The sequence below is a fragment of the Neophocaena asiaeorientalis genome, unplaced genomic scaffold (genome assembly GCF_003031525.2).
Source record: "Neophocaena asiaeorientalis asiaeorientalis breed wild unplaced genomic scaffold, Neophocaena_asiaeorientalis_V1.1 scaffold110, whole genome shotgun sequence".
In the NCBI taxonomy this organism is placed as follows: domain Eukaryota; kingdom Metazoa; phylum Chordata; class Mammalia; order Artiodactyla; family Phocoenidae; genus Neophocaena; species Neophocaena asiaeorientalis.
This window is the reverse complement of record NW_020175053.1, coordinates 3,061,347-3,077,366: the sequence shown is the minus strand read 5'-3', so window position 1 is coordinate 3,077,366 and position 16,020 is coordinate 3,061,347. Positions and strand designations below refer to the sequence as shown.

Here is a 16,020-nt window from a genome sequence, read left to right as displayed (position 1 = left end):
TAAGTAAAGGGTGTGCTCTGCCTGCCCGGCTGCCGCTCGGATCCCAGTAGCAGACGTCCAGCGTCCTCACGCCGTTAACTTCTGACAGTCTTTGTGAGCCGTGGTTTCTTGACCGGCATGACCCACAGCTTCAGCACCACCACCCCCAGTTCCTGTTGGCACTTCCTGGCACCACAGGGCCCATCCAGCCTCACCCACTGGGGAGGGAGGCTGGTCCATGGAGGCAGGGAGCCAATGTGAGTCCCTGGAGCCTCGTTCTCCAAACTGCCCGCCGGTGCTTCTGGAAGCCTGGGCTGCACAGCTGCTTATCTTTATCTTTCAGGATGAATCCATTCAACAAATATGTGCCCAGCACTAGGCTCAGTGCCCAAGACACAGAACCGAGTAAGACTTTGTCCCTGTCCTTGAGTTGCCTGTGGTCTATGAGCTGGATGTCTAGGCAACAACTCAGGGAAGACAGCCATCTGTGGAGACTTCGTGGTGAGGTCCAGACGGAAGGAACACCTGCCACAAGCCCCGGGCCAACTCCGGGTCCCGCACCATCCCTACAAGGTCTTGTGTGGTTAGGTCCTCTGCACACGGCTCTGACGCACATGCGTTATCCTCACGGCACAGGTGGGGAAGCTAAGAGGTTAACCCTGAGCAAGGCTGCCCCGGTGTGCATCACAGTGGAAACTTACACGGCTCCTCTGCCTTCTGTGACGAAGCGCATCTATGCTGGATGCCGCTGCTGATTGTAGCACTAACTTACAGCTGTTTCTTACCTGTATCTCCACCTCTCCCAGCCCGTTTCAGTTGAAAACAGTGATTTGAAGTTCAGCTCCCCGCCTGGGCTCTTTCTTCTTCCTTCTCCTCCTTCCTAAGATGCATCTGTGTCCGGGGAAGAGCTCCAGTTTCCTCCTGGCATGTTCTTCTGCACAGGCTCCCGCTGGCCGAGGAGGGACCCCTTGGCCCTGGCATTTGGGTGATGGCCTGGGGATCTCTGCTCAGGTATGAGTGGTCCCGCCTGATTCTTTGGTAGCTGTGCAGGCCCTGGTGCTGCAGCTGATCTGAGTTGAGGTCTGGTTTCTCAGCATGATCAGAGTCTAGGGTCTCTAGAACCCACCCCTTCCCATGATCCTATGTCTCCTTCCCTCCAGCGGACATTTCCACCCCCTCCCCAGCCCTGGCTGGTGCAACACACCTTCCTGGTCTCAGCCCTGACCTGCTCTGACGCTGGGGGTGACCGTCCAGCTGTCCTGCTCCGGGTCAGCCCAGCCTCACCTCAGAGCCCCATAGCGGGCCAGTGGTCCCCAAGTCACAGCCCCCTGCAAGTCTCCTCCAGAGGTCACCTAGGACTATCTGGACCCCAAACTTTCTAGTTCAAGTTGGCCAAGCCTGGCTATTGATCTGTTAGGAGAGTTTTTGGAATTTAGAAAACACTTTTTCTCTCTGTAAGAGAGAGTTCTCCCACCACGGACTCCAGAAATTCACCTTGTGGCTCAAAGCGGATGAAGGACTCTGTTCCAGCAGCTCCTGCGCATTTGTCTTAGTTGGATGAAAACCCTCATGGCTGCATGTCAAGGGCGGGAAGGCTCCAGGGGAACAAGCCTCTCAGTGACGAGGGAGGAGACGTTAGCAGATGGTCAAAGAAACTGTCCCCCTGACACGCAACGGAGGCCCGATGTGCATCCTGTCCTCATGTGCTGTCCCTGCTGCTGTCACCCATGTCCATGCACAGCTGTTGGGGGATGTGTGGGAGGGGCCTTAATGACCAGGCTGGGGGCGGGGGAGCAGGGGTCCCCTGGGAAAAGGGGACTCCCAGCTTAAAGATAAAGATTTAAACTAATCGATCAGGAGTGAGATTGTGTTGGGAGAGGCAGCATGGGGAGTAGAAATGTGAGAACTCAGAACTGCCTAGGCTCATTGATCCTTCCGGCACCTTCGCCAAGCCAGGTCCGAGTCCTGGGGAGGGAATGACGTTGGGGTCACAGCTGAGAACCTAATGCGCTTCCTCCTCCCCAGTCCTGTGGATGGTAGTGCAGAGCTCACTAGGAGGGGCATGGGGTTGGGGGGATGCAGTTTTGGGAAAGATGATTCCTTCAGTTGTAACAAGCTGCGTCTGTGAAGTTAGTGGAAAGTAAGGCAGACGTGCCATTTCTGATGGAACTGGTCTGGGTCTGTGTCCCAGTTGTCTCTGCTGGTGTCTCTCAGTGGTGTCAAGCAACACTTTATTACCTCCCGTGACGCGGACTTATCAGGGTGGTTCTTCTGCTCCTGTGATGTCAGCTGGGTTGCAGTCACCCAGGTGCTTGGTTGGCCTGGAGGGATGGCTCACGCCCTTGAGGGTGGTTCCCGCCCATGAAGCCTTGGACGGGATGAATGGAAGTTGGGGTTCAGCCGGGATGTGGGGCGGCCGGTCCCCCTCCCCCTCTCTTTGTACAGTGATGGTAAGTCCATGTACTGTCTCCTGTGCTCTCCCCAGCAAGGTAGCCAGACCTCTCAAGGCAGTTCAAGGCGCCCTACAGGCACTTGAGCTAAGCTGAGAGGCAGGTGCTCGCAGCCTCTTGGAGGCTGGAGTTGGCCCAGTCATTCCTCCCACATTCTCCCGGTTGATGCGAGTCACAGGCCGGCCCAGATCCAGTGTGAAAGGGGAGTCTCCAAGGCAGGAATGCTGGGAATGTGGGTCACTGGGGATCATCTTTGGAGACAGCGATTCTGTCTGTGACTGTGGAAATACACAGAAAATGAGGAATGGGTTGTAACAGTATAGTTTTCAGGGAACACTCACGTGTGTTATCCCATTTAGAACTCACAACAACTTTGTAAGGAAGGCAGGAAAACTTTCAGAGATGTGGAAACTCAAACTCATCGAAACTAAGTGAACTGTAAAGGTAAGTATCAAATGTGTCAAAATATTCTTGGTCCATTCCATTGCCTCTTTTTTTTTTCCTTCCAGTTTTATTGAGATATAATGGGCATACAGCACTGTATAAGGTTAAGGTATACAGCATAATGATTTGACTCACATACATCATGAAATATCTATTGCCTTTTTGAGGTTGACCCCCCCACACACACACACGGAAAGGGGGCGATTGTTTGGCCAGAGCTTTATATGAATGATTTTATTATTTCAGCAACCATTTTGGAGTTGGTGACATCATATGACCATTTTACTGATGAGGAAACAGGCCCAGGGAGGTGACATAATTTGCTCAAGATCACACAGGTAGTATTGGCAGAGTCAGGATTCAAACCTAAGTCCCTCTGACTCTGGAGACAGAGCTTTCCCTATTATCTTACTACCTTATCATGTAGTGATTTGCACAGGTTGTCAATATAGAGAGAATATTTGATAAATAAATGTTATTAAGTTCTTCAGATACTTTTGTCAACAAGTAATTTCATCAGTGTCGTTTCCAAAATAAGTTACCACGATGCTGTATTTGTCTTTGACAGGCAAAATGAGGCATAGTCAACACACAATTAATATTTTAAAACTCTATTTTCCTGGTATTCTGAAAAGTGACGTGTTGTCTGGGTTTTGATCATGACTTTCTAGTATGAAAAAATAAGAGAATCCAGAGAGATGTGCTAAGGTCCCTTTTGCTGGCTCTCTGAAATTTGGAGGCGAGCCAGGATTCCACAGAGAACAAACGGTAGAAACCACTATTTCAGAACTTGCGTCTAGGCTAAGCCTGGAAGCAGAGCTGCTTTGGTTACTTTATATTATTTCCTGAACATGCTTCCTATCTCTGGTTAGTCCATAGGCAACTCAAGTGAATCCCTGTAGTTACAATCACAATCAGATCTTGAACTGGTAACCAAAGCTGAGGAGTCCATTATGTCGTGCTGAGTGGATGGTGGGCTGGGACCCTGTGAGGGGCTCAGGACATTGAAGAGCGGCTGTGACTGTCTTCCAACACTAAAGTGCTGATCACTGAGTATTTAATTCTTGGGGAACCAAGAACCTTTTCATGTTCAGTTACTACTCTGTCATTGGAGTTCTGGCACATACCTAGGTTTTATACTTCGTAGGGTTTTAGGTGCATCTCTGGATATATATTGAAGCATTCAGTAGCATAAACAGAATGTAAAACAGGCTTCATATTATTAAAGACATTATATTATTAATATAACGCTTCTTTGAGGGTTTGTGACAAGAACTGGCATGCATATTTCCCTTGGTAATGATGAAGTGAGACAAGCTATGTGAAAATGCTCTGCATACCACAATTATCACTCAATAAATGAGTGCTCGTGTACTGTTGGAGATTTTCCCTTCTCTTGTGTGTTCTTTATGTTTTGGTCCCTGGATCACATCTTCTTGGTATTTGGGCAGACCCATTGGCCTAATGGAAGTTGGACCGATTTATGCAAATTGGCAATATTTCTAGATACACATACCAAACAAACAGCCTTTGAATTACAAGGTGACTCAGAATTGATGCTGGCCATTCTCCAGCTACACTGACTCACATTTTTCATCTGTAAAATATGAATCAAAATGTATGCTTTGAAGAGTAGTTACAAGAAATAAATGAGCTCTGTGTAAAAGCACTTCGCAAACGTCTAGCACCGAACGATTGCACCCTTTACTAGTTGCTATTATTGTTCCTCAAAATATCCTGGGGTGAATTTACCAGTCCTGTTGTCTATACTCTACATCGTTTCAAGAGAAACTGGGAAATTTATTCTTATCACTGAGATTTTTTAAATCTCAGCTTTATTTCCCCATCTTATGGCAATACAGGATGTATTATGTCGCTATAGCTGACTTATGAAAATGTTGTTCAACTACACATATCTTAGTCTGAGTGAACATCCATCATTACGCACCATACTTTACTATTTGTAAAATAGTTGTCAGCTACAAACACGTTATCCTACGCGATAAAGCTAGTGACAGAAAAATGCTGTTGTCACAGAAAATTGGACTCTGAGAATAATAAATGTCCAAATGCTTATTTTGAAAATAGGAAGCATTAATCATGTGACAACATTCGCTTCCAGTAGCTTTAATGCGAGTACATAAGTGCCAGGCAGACAATTATCAGCCTTGAGGAATGTAAGGACTAGTTCTTTCATCAACAGAGAAACAGTCTTCCCATTAAATGCCAAATGCAGTCTGAAGTCCTACATGCCAACTCAACTTCTTTTTTAAAAAATATTTATTTAATTGGTTGCATGGGATCTTAGTTGCGGCAGGTGGGCTCCTTAGTTTCGGCTCTCAGGCTCCTTAGTTGTGGAGTGTGGGCTCCTTAGTTGCAGCTTGCCACCTCCTTAGTTGTGGCGTGCAAACTCTTAGTTGGGGCATGCTTGTGGGATCTAGTTCCCTGACCAGGGATCGAACCCGGGCTTCCTGCATTGGGAGCTTGGAGTCCTATCTACTGCGCCACCAGGGAAGTCCCCCAACTCAACTTCTTGATTTAAAGTTTAAAAAATTTGTATACCCTTTTGATCCATAATCTAAGTAATGATAGAAAATCCAGAAGGTTCTAAAGGGTAAGGAATGAGACATCTCCCTTCCCTCCCCATCCTCCAGCCACTCATGTCCCATCCTTGGAGGCAAATAGTGTTCATGGTTTCATGTGTATATTCCATAGATATTTTATTCATATACAGACATGTATCTGTATCTATAGCTATCCCCCTTTTCTACCCTCTTAGGGACTGAATTGCCCCTGACCCCGCAATTCATATGTTTAAACCCTAACCCCCAGCACCTCAGAATGGGACTGTATTTGGAGAGAGGGACTTTAAAGAGGTAATTAAGGTAAAGTGAAGTCTTATGGGTGGGCCCTAATTCAGAATGACTGGTGTCCTTATAGGAAGAAGAGATTACGACACAGATGCATACAGAGGGAGGACCGCGAGCCAAGGAGAGAGGCTCAGAAGAAACCAACTCCAACACTGTGATGTCAGCGCTCCAGCCTCTAGAACAGTGAGAAATGTGTGTCCGTTGTTTAAGCCCCAAGCCTGTGGGACTTTGTTAAGGAAGCCTGAGGAGACTCACGTACCCCCTCCCTTCACAAACTGCCTGCTTTGCTGCGCTCCCTTTTCACTTACTGTATTTTAAAGAAGCACATAAAGCAGGGGTCCCCAACCCCTGGAAGGGGTACCAATCCGTGGCCTGTTAGGAACCGGGCCACACAGCAGGAGGTGAGCGGCAGGCAAGCGAGTGAAGCTGCATCTGTATTTACAGCCGCTCCCCACTGCTTGCATTACTGCCTAAGCTCTGCCTCCTGTCTGCATGATGGTGAGTTGTTTAATTATTTCATTATATATTACCGTGTAATAATAATAGAACTAAAGTGAACAGTAAATGTAATGTGCTTGAATCATCCCGAAACCATCACCCCCCCCACCCCAGTCCATGGAAAAATTTTCTTCCACAAAACCAGTCCCTGGTGCCAAAAAGGTTGGGGACCACTGCATAAAGGCTTCTTACTTCGTTTTGTTGTCTGGATACACAGATTCTTTTTATTGTCTGGATGTTGCATAATTTATCTGACCTCTCTCCTACTGATGAACATATAGATTATTTCCAATATTTTGCTATTAGAAATAACACTGCCATAAATAAATAAATTAGCTTGTACATAAATAATTTTACACATGGAGTCTATCCATATGATCAATTTCCAGAAGTAGTATCACTGGGTTGAAGGTCATGTGCAGCAAAATTTTTGTAGTCATTGGCAAATTGCTCTTCCTGGAGGTTTCACAGATGGACACTTCCACCAGAAAGAGTGAGAGAACTTAGCTCCAGCTTTCCCACAAGCTGTTCGTGATGCAAACTTTTGATCTTTCCCAACCTGGTAGATAAAAAAATCATGTCTTGGGAAGTATCATTTTGCATTTCTCTTATTATGAGTGGTGTTATATCTTTTTATAAGTTTAAAAGATTTTTGTATTTCATGTTTTGGTTAAGCTTCTTTTTCTAATGGTTTTTTTTTTTTTGTAGATATCCCTTACTTGTTAGAAAATTTGGTCATTTTCTGTGGTATGAGTGGCAAACATTTTCCCAGTTGGTGTCGGTCTTTTTACATTCTTCTGAGGAGCCCATGTAGAAAATTCTGGCGTTTAACATAAGCAGTTATTAGTCTCCTTGTTAATGGTGCCATGACTTCTGACTTCAACTACAGAGTCAGGCCAAACCTTGCAGGTGAGGGCGCCATCCCCTTCCAGGCTTCAGATGTTAGCCGCGGGCTCGGGGCTCCCCAGGCATCCATGCTTCTGACCAACAGGCTACAATTTGGGGTCCCCACTCCCCACTCACTTTCAATAATTCTCCAGAATGTCTCACAGAACTCAGGAAAGTGTGATACAATTTTTCTTAAAAAATTTCAGTTTATTATAGCAAAGAGGATACAAATCAAAAGCAGAGATACTGAGGGCAAGGTTTGGGAGGGTCCCAGATGTCCTCTCCCTGTGGAGTTGGGACGCATCACCCTCCCGGCACAGTGATGCATGACAACATGCTTAGGATTGGCAGCGAGGGGTCCTCACCTGAACTTTGATGTCCAGAGTTTCCATGGTTTCATTGTGAAGGTGTGAGTAAGTGAATCATGGGCCACTTGATTGAACTCAACCTCCAGCTCCCCCTCCCTTCCCCAGAGGTTGGGCTGATACCATGTGACTCAAAGCCCCAGCCCTCTAATCACCTGCTGGTCTTCCTGTCCTGGTCGGGCCACCATCTGAGTCATCTCCTTAGTATAAACTCTCAGGGCCCACCAAGAATGACAAAGACATTCTTATGACCCGGGAAATTCCAGGTATTTAAATGTTACCAGCCAGGAACTGGAGACAGGCCAGCCCATTTCTTTATTACCTAGGATAATAGGTAATAATTTCTGGATTTTGTATTGTATATAGATTTCTGGATTTGGATTTTGTATTTCTGGATTTTGTATTGTATATAGAAGATTCTTCCCTTTTCTAAAGGAAATTATTACAAAAACAAATTGCCCATGATTTCCTCTGGTACCAGAATGATTCCACTTTCCCCCCAAATGTATTATTTCAGCTTTTTGAGATGTAATTGACATCCAACATACATTTCTTGATCCATCTGGAACTCACTCTAGTTTATAGGATACAGATTCAACTTTATTTCTTTTTTCTAGATAAGTTGTCCCCAAACCACTTATTGAATAAATGATTTTTCCTCCTTGAACTGAAATGCCAGCCTTATACTGAATTCCTGTATGTATACAGATCTACTTCTAAGCTTCTTAGTGTGTTCCATTGATCTGTTTTTCCTGTGTAGCACATGGTTTTAATTATTGTAGTTTTGTAAGTTATTACTTCAAATTGATACCACTAGTAAATTTCTTAAACTTTTATAAAACAGTCTTCTGAAACTGGATTTAAAACCAAATACCGGGACTTTCCTGGTGGTGCAGTGGTTAAGAATCCACTTGCCAATGCAGGGGTTCGAGCCCTGGTCTGGGAAGATCCCACATGCTGTGGAGCAACTAAGCTCATGTGCCACAACTACTAAGCCTGTGCTCTAGAGCCGGCAAGCCACAACTACTGAGCCTGCATGCCACAACTACTGAAGCCCACACACCTAGAGCCCGTGCTGTACAACAAAGAGAAGCCACTGAATGAGAAGCCCACGCACCTCAACGAAGAGAAGCCCCCACTCGCCGCAACTAGAGAAAGCCCACGTGCAGCAACAAAGACCCAATGCAGCCAAAAATAAATAAATAAATTTATTTTTTAAAAAAACAAACCAAATGCCAATTAGAGGTAAGACACCAGTATAGCTTTCAGATGAGTAGCCAGCAGTGCATTGATCTAGCTTGCGAGCCAGTTAGCAGCTTAGAGTAGGAATTGTTTCCAAGGCATTGCTTACTTTATATGCCAGAACGTAAGGGAACTCACACAGTTGTGCCCCATACATTTGCCTTTTATAGGAAGTTATTCAGACTTACACGGACAATTTTCACTGCACTGGAAACAGCCCAGCCACCTGCAAGGCAGTGGGAGCCTTTGGCCTTCTCAACAGTCAGCTGTGTCATGAGCTGGGCACATGCTTTCCTCAGAACATCTCACCTCCTGACCATCCTGACCTGGGCTGACTCACTCACTTCCTCCCAGCGGGATCTGTGGTCCTCCCTCTGCTCCTCACCAGGACGGGTCTGAGTCAGATGGTCATCCCACTCCAGGGTCGGCAGAATCTAGTTCTTTGGTTGTCAACTCTGCTATTTTCATCTTCAGGCTTTCCCTTCACACTGGGCAAAGAAAATTTGCAGAATCTTGCAGAACCAAACCACTGTTTTACAAGGATGACAATTTTTTTGGAGAAGCACAAAGTGGCATTATCCTAGTTATCCTCATATCTGTTCAATTTCAGATAAATTACTGAGCAAAAATTTTAAAGTGGTTTATTAAAAACTTTTCATTTTTATTTTGGCTATAGATGTGTAATTGTCACAAAAATTTTCGGATCATTTTGACTCTTTTAGACTGTATATTTCTTCTGCTTACTACTTCATGGAGAAATATCAAGAAATTTCTCAATTAAAAAAAAGGTTTGAGATCAGCTCAGTGCTTTGTAACCACCTAGAGGGGTGGGACAGGGAGGGTGGGAGGGAGACGCAAGAGGGAGGGGATATGGGGATATATGTATATGTGTAGCTGATTCACTTTGTTACAAAGCAGAAACTAACACACCATTGTAAAGCAATTATACTCCAATAAAGATGTTAAAAAAAAAAAAGGTTTATGGGTGTAATAATATAATGTCTGGGATTTGCTTCCAAATAATCTGGGGTTGGGGTGGGGGATTAGTCGGTTTATAGAAGACACCAATTTGGCCATGAGTTGATGACTGTTGAATCTGGGGTGATGGGGTCATAGGGGGTTTCACTGTATTTGTTCATTGTGACAAATACTTAGTTCCTTTTTATTTTGTGTGTTTGAATTTTTTTCTTAGAGAGAAGCCCTCTTTGGTACCACTCTGGTTGGGATGACTGCAGTGCTGCACCCAGTGGGCACCGGAGCCCCTTGAGGGCTGCATCCTCCCCAGGCAGGCGCTGGTGGAGGCAAGAGGCCTTTCCCAGCTCCCTTTGTTCCTCCCAAGGCTTCTGGCAGAATTCCCACTGCTCTTCCTTCACATCATCTTTCTTTTCTATTTCTGAACTCCATTTTGTGATTTTTCTAATTATTCCCAGCAAAGAAGAAGCTTGACAATCACATGTGCTGTGACTGAAAATCTTTTTGCTGAAAGCACATTCAGAAATAGCCCGAGGAGTAAAATTCTTCCCAAGAAGAGCATCTGGGGAAGGATTTCTGCCTTAGTTTTCCTTAAAATAAAGTCATTTAACAGCGATCTGAAGAAAGCATAGTGAGCAACTTTCCATCTTCCTGTTAATTACACACTTGAGCTGAGAAGCAGAAGTAAAAAAGCATTTAAAAGAAACCCACAAAGTTTATTTCAACAACAAGATGCTTGACCTGAAGGGGAAAACTATCTAGGATTCATTTCTTTTACAGTCATTTATCCTTGCTTAAAGACAGATTGTCCTACCTGTAACAGCTACATACAAAAAAGTTATAAAATTGTTCTTGGTTTTGAAATGAAAAACATTAAAATTCTCCAATCGAACAAAGCATGCAATAATTTTTACATTGTTCTTTTTTCGTTAAACAGGGAAATCAAAAGAACTTACTGGCATATAGAGAGATGAGCCGAAAGAGCATGCCAACAATGGAGAAAGGGACTATTTTCACAGAAGCAGTGTTTCCCCCCATCCCATCTCCTTGTGATGTTGATCAAAATGTACCACTGGCCATTTAGTTAAAAAAAATCAATATGCTTGTGCATATACCTCCATTACTGAATGTACAACAAAGGAGTGGGGGAGGGGAAAATGAAAGACTAGAGAAAACTGTACTGCAGCAGTCACGATGCGGAGGAACCAAATCGTGGTTTTCTAACTCAGAATGACTTCTTGGTTCTGGAGTAAAGCAGCAGGTTCTCTCTTTAGTAGACACCTCCTGTCTGCTATTGGGACACATCAGCTGCATCTTCATCCTTCATTTCCAACTGTGCAGGTGTGTCTGTTTCGTTGATTGGCTGCCCATCAAATCAGAATCTGATCTGCCTCATGGACAAACCCTGTCATTCACAATAGGCTTTCGTCAAACGTGGTTACGCCTCCAAATCTCAAACTGCACCACAGAACCATCCTGTCTCACCACTTTCGGGTTAAGGTGATCGTGGTCCTCTGTCTTGACTCCCTCCTGGGGCTCTTCATTGGCCATGGTAACCTCTGGAGCCTTCTCAGTGGCTGCTTCACAAAAAAGGTACCAGGATTGGCACCAAACAAGCACAGAGCAGCATCAGTAGTGGCAGAAGGAGGAGGTAGCAATCAGTCAAAGGGAATTTTCTAAAATAAAAAATAAGTCCCTTGAGAACATAAATTTAGTTAGAACCTGTTAGACCAGGGCAGGGGAAGATCTTTATTATGGAGTTTATTTCCAGTTCATTAATTATGAAATAGCTGAGACTTAACCAGAGAAGTCTGAAACTCCCAGGTAACTGAAACACCTGTGTCAGACAAAGCTCTTAGCATGGAAGGACTTCTCCATCAGCTGAGAAACAGGGACTGCTCACTTACAATAGCTCCAAAGAGAATAAAATACTGGGGAATGAATTTAACAAAAGGAGTGCAAAACTTACACTCTGAAAACTGCGAAACATTGTTGAAAGAAATTAAGGAAGACCTAAATAAATGGAAAGATATCTCAGGGTCAGAAGACTTAATATTGTCAAGATGGCAACACTCCCCAAAGTGATCCAGTCATTTAGTGCCATCAAAATTCCAGCTGAGTTCGTTCAAACATGGACAAGATGGTGCTAAAATTCATATGGAAGTGCAAGGGGCTCAGAGTAGCCAAAACAATCTTGAAGAAGAACAAAGTTAGAGGACTCACACTTCCCAAAATCAAAACTTACTATAAAGCTACAGTAATCAAGATGGTGTGTTACTGGCATAGAGACAGACATATAAGTCAATGCAGTAGAATTGAGAGTCCAGAAATAAACCCTCACAGTAGCAGTTCATTGATTTTCAATGGGTGCCAAGACCATTTAATGGGGGAAAAGGATAGTCTTTTCAATAAATGGTTCTTGGGTAACTGGATAGCCACATGTAAAAGAATGAAATTGGATGCCCTACCTTACTCTATATACAAAAACTAACACAGAATGGATCAGAAACCTAATCTAAGACAATAAGACTCTCAGGAAAAAAAACAAAACAAAACAGGTGTAAATCTTTGTGACTTTGGATTAGGCAATGGTTTCTTAGATATGACACTTAAAGCACAGGCAACCAAAGAAAACATAGATCTATTAGACTTTATCAAAGTCAAAAGCTTTTGTGGTTTGAAGGACAGCATCAAGAAAGTAAAAAACGACAACCCACAGAATGGGAGAAAATATTTGTAAATCATATATCTGATAAAGGGTTGAGATCTAGAATATATAAAGAACAACCCAGTAGTAAAACCACATATAACCCAATTTAAAATGGGCAAAGGATCTGAGTGGACATTCTCCAAAGAAGATTTTCAAAGGGCCAATAAGCACATTTTGAAAAGATGCTCAATATCATCATCCATCAGGGAAATGCGAGTCAAAACCAAAAGGAGGTAACACTTACATACTAAGATGGCTATAATCACAAAGACAGACAAAGTGTCGGCAAACCCGCGTACATTGCTAGTGGGGATGTACAATGGTGCAGCCATGGCAGAAAAGAGGTTGGCAGTTCCTTAAACGGTCAAGCATAGAGTTACCACGTGATCTAGCAATTCCACTTCTAAGTATATACCCAAGACAAATGGAAACGTACGTCTACACAAAAACTTGTGCATAAATATTTCACAGCAGCATTATTCATAGTAGCCTAGGGGCCAGACGACCATTTCCAAGATGGCTCCCTCACAGGGCTAGCTATTGGCTGGGAGCTCAGCTGCGTCCACGGGCCTGAGAACGTGGGACCACTCGTCACAGGCGTCTCCATGGGGTGTTCAGCTTCCTCACAGCATGGTGACCAGGTTTCAAGAAGGAGAGGAGCACCCCAAGAGACAGGCAGTAGAAGCTGCTAGTTTCTTGGGGCCTGGGTCTAGAAACTGGTACCATTACTTCTGTTGCTGCCCAGAGGGTAGGGAAGTTCCAGCCATTGCCCACATTTGCTTTGGGGATCTTGGATTTTGGTGGCACTAGAGATGAAGGTTTGCATACCTCACAGCTGCTAAAGGATGGGCAAACGTGACTACGATGCGCTCAGTAGGATCCTGCTGCCCGGATAACAGGAGGTGCTCTGGGGTCAAACTGTGTGGTCGTGCTGCGGTATTGGAGGTCACGACTAAAAGGATGCCCTGGGAGGTCTGGGGTACAGAAGGATGACTGTTTAAACAGACAATTCCACTAAAAGATCAGGCGAGAAAGCTGCCTCGTGGGGCGACTCTCTGCCAGGCATTGTCTCCTTAGGGCCAGGGAGGAGAAAGAAGCTGGCACAGGACAGAGCAGAGGGCCCAGAGAGAAGCTTTTCCCTTCCACTGTGCCCTGTCCTGAGCGCTCAGGGAACTACGAGGAGCATTCCCGGAATCCTTCCCTGGTGGGGCCGATAAGCAACTTGCTACTGCCATGCACAGGCTGGAACTCTTCCACCCGTAATGGACCAGAAGCCATGAGCGCCATCGACCACCGTGCAGGATGCACACCCAGCCCCTCCCGGGTGATGGATGAGATGGATGCTGAGGCAGGAGTACTGACTGACAGATGGCCTTTCCAAGTCGTGGTCAGGATGCGCTAGAATCCTTCCGCTCAAGCCTGAGTCGGGAGCACAGACCTCAGAAGTGGACGGAGGAAAAGGAGCCGGGCAGAATGTGAGAGTGACACGTGACATAAGAGATGGTCTGAGGCAGCAGACATGAAAAATCAGCTGAGGGGTTTAGGAGAAACTGGCTGGTGGAAGGGGAGCCATTGGATGAGCAAATTCATCTCAGGGAAAGTCAGGGTCAGGAGTAAAGTCTTTTGGGCCTTTGGGCCCCATCCGTCTCGCCTTCTCTCCGCAGCCTCTGCCTTCCCCGTTTCTTCTGGATGAGACTGTGCCCGCCACCTCCGGGGTCAGTCCTGTGGGGTTTCTGCTCCAGTCCTCGCTGGGCCAAGAGCACTGCAGGCCCAGGGGATTTAGAGATCGGAGCTTTCCTGGGGGGCAGGGGGAGGCCTATTGGTTACATAGTACAATTCCTTTTTTATTATTGTGGTAAAATATATATTAACATTAAATGTACTGTTTTAATCACTTTTAAGTGTCCAGTTCAATGGCATTAAGTATATTCACATTACTACACAACCATCACCCCCATCCATCTCTACAACTTCTTCATCTTCCCAAACAGAAAAACTGTCTCCATTAAATACTAACTCCCTATCTCCTCCCCCAGCCCTTGGTAACCATCTTTCTACCTTTTGTCTCTATGAGTTTGACCCCTCTAGGTACCTCATTTAAGCAGATTCATCTATTTGTCCTTTCATGTCTGGCTTGTTTCACTGAGCATATTGTCCTCAAGGTTCATCCATGGTGTAGCATGTGTCAGAATGTCTTTCCTTCTTACGCCTATATACTATTCCATTAGATGTTTACACCACAATTTCTTTATCCATTCATCTCTCGATGGACACTTAGGTTGTTTCCAACTTTTGGCTATTGTAAATAATGCTGCTATGAATGTGGGTGTACAAATATCTTTTTGAGTCCCCCTTTTCAATTCTTTTGAGTATAAACCAGAAATGAAATTGCTGGATGGTGTGGTAATTACGTGTTGAATATCACTAGGACCTGTCGCACTGTTTTCCACAGGGGTTACATTCCCACCAGCAAAGCACCAGAGTTCCAATTTCCCCACATCCTTGCCCACACTTGCTTTTCTCTGTTCCACCCCTCCTTTTATTAAAATGACAGCCGTCCTAGTGAGCGTGAAGTGGCATCTCACTGTGGTTTTGATTTGCATTGCGTGCTGAGCATCTTTTCACGTGCTTATTGGCCATCTGTGTATCTTTGGAGAAATGGCCATTCGAGTCCTTTGCCCATTTTTTAACGGTTTTTTGTTTGTTTGTTTGGTCTTTTAGTTTTAGGTGGTCTTTATATATTCTGGATATTAATCCTTTAACAGATAGATGATTTGCAAATATTTTCTCCCATTCTTTGAGCTGCCTTTCATTCTGTTGATAGTGTCCTTTGATGCATAAAGTTTTAGATTTTGATAAAGTCCAATTTTCCTATTATTTCTTTTGTTGCCAGTGCTTTTGGTGTCGTATCAGAAATCATTGCCAAATCCTATGTAATAAGCTCTCTCCTAGGCTTTCTTCTAAAAGTTTAATACTTTTAGTTCTTAGGTTTAAGTCTTTGATTCATTTTGGGTTATTTTATATATAGGGTATAATGTAAGGGTCCAACTTCATTCTTTTGCATGTGAATATCTAGTTTTCTCAACACCATTTGTTGAAAAGACTGTCCTTCCGTCACTGAAGGGTAGTACCCATTCTGCTTTGACTTCGGTAGATTTTGTTCCCCTAAACCCTACGGATCCCATGTAGCTCTAGGTAGATTTAAATGTCCCTGTTGCAAGTCTGACTGTGTTTTTTACCTTTGGGATCTGCCACCCCCTCCCGGCATTCATAGGAGCCCAACGTAGAGTGGACATTAGGTTGTGCGGTCAGCCCATACGGTAAAATTTACACAGTTAACATTAGCCTTGAAAATCCTTATATCACCTCAAGTTACAATGAATGACACCTCTCAGTGAGACAGAGCTGGTTTCCCCTCCTGTGTTGGAACTGACTGCTTGGAGTGGGGGAGGTGGGGGAGTACTGAGCATCAGATGCAGTGGTTGGCCTGCATTTAGGAGCCATTTTTTAATAAAAAGTATGGATCGAGATCAACAAAATCACTTCCAGATGGCAAGATGCTCACAAGGTGTGCTGCCCAGATGCAGAGGTTGCCCGCAGGA

General features: G+C 44.6%; 1 pseudogene; it reads right to left on the bottom strand.

The window, feature by feature from the left end:
* Positions 1 to 10,978: 10,978 nt before the first annotated feature.
* Positions 10,979 to 11,259, bottom strand: LOC112412293 (small ubiquitin-related modifier 2 pseudogene; annotated as a pseudogene).
* Between the last annotated feature and the right edge of the window lie 4,761 nt (positions 11,260 to 16,020).